We start from the raw sequence: 3191 nt of genomic DNA on the forward strand, positions 1-3191 counted from the left end.
TGTTTATGAAAATTAATAAAATATAATTATAGAAAAAAAAGAAACACACACAAAAAAAAGAATATCGTTCATGAAGAATGCAAAAAGTCATTACTAAGTAGGAAAAGGAAGAAAAGGCCAAAATGTATGTCAGAAGAGACTCTGAAGATTGCACTAGAATGCCAAGAAGGCCAAGAAAAGGGAAGAAATAAAGGAGCTGAACAGAAGATTTCAAAGGGCTGCTTTGGAAAACAAAACAAAATATTATAATGAAATGTGCTAGGAGCTTGAGTCAGAAAGCCAAAAGGGCTGAACTTACTCAGCATTTCTTAACCTGAAAGAACTAAAACACAAATTCACGTCACCAGTTGCAATACTTAAAGATGCCCATAGCATCTTTAAGTTATTGAATTTTAAGTTTTAAGATATTGAATCATTCAAAAAGCATTAAAAGCGGGGCGGGCCGGGCCGAGAGGCTGGAGCCGGGCCTCGGCCGCGAGAGACCAGAGAGTCTTGTCTTCCTGGGCCGTGCTCACGCTGTGGCCATGTCTGCGTCCGCAGGGAACCGTGGCCCCTTCAGTCTACACTCTCAGGCTGCACCAAGTCGGACCCCCCCCTCCCCACCTTGAGCCGGTCAGAGGGCAGTGATCTGCATCCTCTGTGTGTCCGGACCACTCACCCCCCCCAGCCGAGAAACAGGAGAGCCCAAGGGATGGCAGCTGACATGCAGAGGAAGAGAAGCAGTGAATGCCCCGATGGCGCATTGGCTCCTTCTGACGGGCAGAGTATGGAGAGAGCTGAGAGCCCCACACCAGTACTGGCCCAGGGAATGGAGCCAGGTGCTGGGCAGGAGGGTGCTATGTTCGTCCATGCCCGTTCCTATGAGGACCTGACTGAGTCTGAGGATGGAGGGGCATCCGGGGAGAGCCCCAAGGAAGGTGCTGGAGGGCCCCCACCACTGCCGGCAGATATGCGCCAGATCAGCCAGGACTTCAGTGAGCTGAGCACCCAGCTAACGGGTGTGGCCCGAGACCTGCAGGAAGAGATGCTGCCTGGAAGCTCAGAGGACTGGTCAGAGCCCCCAGGGGCAACTGGGCGGCCAGCCACAGAACCCCCCAGGGAGGGTACCACTGAGGGGGATGAGGAAGATGCTACTGAAGCATGGCGCCTGCACCAGAAGCACGTCTTTGTGCTGAGCGAGGCAGGGAAGCCTGTGTACTCCCGCTATGGGTCAGAGGAGGCACTCTCCAGCACCATGGGTGTCATGGTAACCCTGGTGTCCTTTCTGGAGGCAGACAAGAATGCCATACGCTCCATCCACGCAGATGGCTACAAGGTGGTGTTTGTGCGCCGAAGCCCGCTGGTGCTGGTGGCCGTAGCGCGTACGCGGCAGTCCGCACAGGAGCTGGCTCAGTAGCTGCTGTACATCTACTACCAGATCCTGAGCCTTCTCACCGGTGCCCAGCTGAGCCACATTTTCCAGCAGACGCAGAATTACGACCTGAGGCGCCTGCTCTCGGGTTCAGAGCGGATCACCCAGTTTCCTGATGGGCGCAGCCCGCTGCCTGCCGCTGGCCGCAGCTGTGGGTGATGTCGTAAGCTCAAGTTTGCAGCAGGCAAAGGCCCGTAGCCTCGTCTTCTCCATCCTGCTGGCCCGCAACCAGCTTGTGGCGCTGGTGCGTCGCAAGGACCAATTCCTACACCCCATCGATCTGCACTTGCTTTTCAACCTCATTAGCTCCTCTTCGTCCTTTCGTGAGGGTGAAGCCTGGACGCCAGTGTGCCTGCCCAAATTCAACTCTGCAGGCTTCTTCCACGCACACATCTCTTACTTGGAGCCTGATACTGACCTCTGCCTGCTGCTGGTCTCCACTGACCGAGAGGACTTCTTTGCGGTTTCTGACTGCCGACGCCGCTTCCAGGAGCGCCTGCGGAGCACGGAGCCCAACTGGCCCTGCGGGAGGCCCTACGCACACCTTACTACAGTGTGGCCCAAGTGGGTATTCCGGACCTCCGCCACTTCCTCTATAAGTCAAAGAGCTCAGGACTGTTCACCAGCCCTGAGGTCGAGGCCCCTACACAAGTGAAGAGGAGCAGGAGCGGCTCTTGGGCCTCTACCAGTACTTGCATAGCCGTGCCCACAATGCCTCCCGGCCACTCAAGACCATCTACTACACAGGACACAATGAGAACCTCCTGGTCTGGGTGACAGGTGCCTTTGAGCTCTACATGTGCTACAGCCCCCTGGGGACCAAAGCATCGGCCGTCAATGCCATCCATAAGCTGATGCGTTGGATCCGCAAAGAGGAAGATCGCCTCTTCATCCTCACACCCCTCACCTACTGATGGAAATGTATGCAGACCCAAACTTCCTGGACCTGTTGGGATGTGGGCAGCCATGAGAGCCTCCAGGTGGGGCTAGCCTTTTCTTACCCAGCCAGCAGGCAGGGACTGTGGCTTGGTGTGTGCATTAAAGTGCTTTGAGAAATAAAAAAAAAATAAAATTAAAAAAAGCATTAAAAGCAGATGGAAGGAGTACGCAGAGTCATTGTATCAAAAAGAATTGGCTGACAGAAGAATTTTAAGAAAAAACATGAGCATGAGACAATGGTGAAGAAGAAGGATGTGCAGGCTGCTCTGAAGGACTTGGCAAAAAATAAAGCATCAGGAATTGATGGAATACCAGTTGATATATTTCAACAAACAGATGCTGCCCTGCGTGTGCCCACCAATTTGCTAAGAAATCTGAAGGAAAGCTACTTGGCCAACTGATTGGAAGAGATGCATATTTATTATCATTCCAAAAAAAAGTGACCCAACAGAGTGTGGAAATTATCATATAATATAAAAAAAATCACACACTAGCAAAATCCTGCTAAAGATTATTCAGAAAATACTTGAACAGTACATTGACAGAAAACTACCAGAAATCTAGGCTCAGTTTAGAAGAGGTCATGGCACTTGGGACATTATTTCTAATGTCAGATGGATCTTGGCAGAAAGCAGAGAGTACCAGATAAATGTCTGTGTTTCATTGAGGCAAATGTATTTAACTGTGTGGATCACAATAAATTGGGGCTAACCTTGAGGAAAATGAGAATCTCAGAATACTTGATTGTGCTTTTACAAAGCCTATATTTGAACCAAGATGTAGTCCTTAGAACAGAGCAAGGAAGGACTGCCTCGTCCAAAATCATGAAAGGAATGCATCA

The 3191-nt window shown here is 51.0% G+C and overlaps 1 pseudogene; it reads left to right on the forward strand.

Annotated features, from left to right (window-relative positions):
- The first annotated feature begins 676 nt into the window (after window positions 1-676).
- On the forward strand, window positions 677-2325 carry LOC102874333 (annotated as a pseudogene).
- Window positions 2326-3191: the final 866 nt, after the last annotated feature.

The sequence above is a fragment of the Elephantulus edwardii genome, unplaced genomic scaffold (genome assembly GCF_000299155.1).
Source record: "Elephantulus edwardii isolate Elephantulus edwardi_28Jun2011 unplaced genomic scaffold, EleEdw1.0 scaffold01453, whole genome shotgun sequence".
NCBI classification, from domain to species: Eukaryota; Metazoa; Chordata; class Mammalia; order Macroscelidea; family Macroscelididae; genus Elephantulus; species Elephantulus edwardii.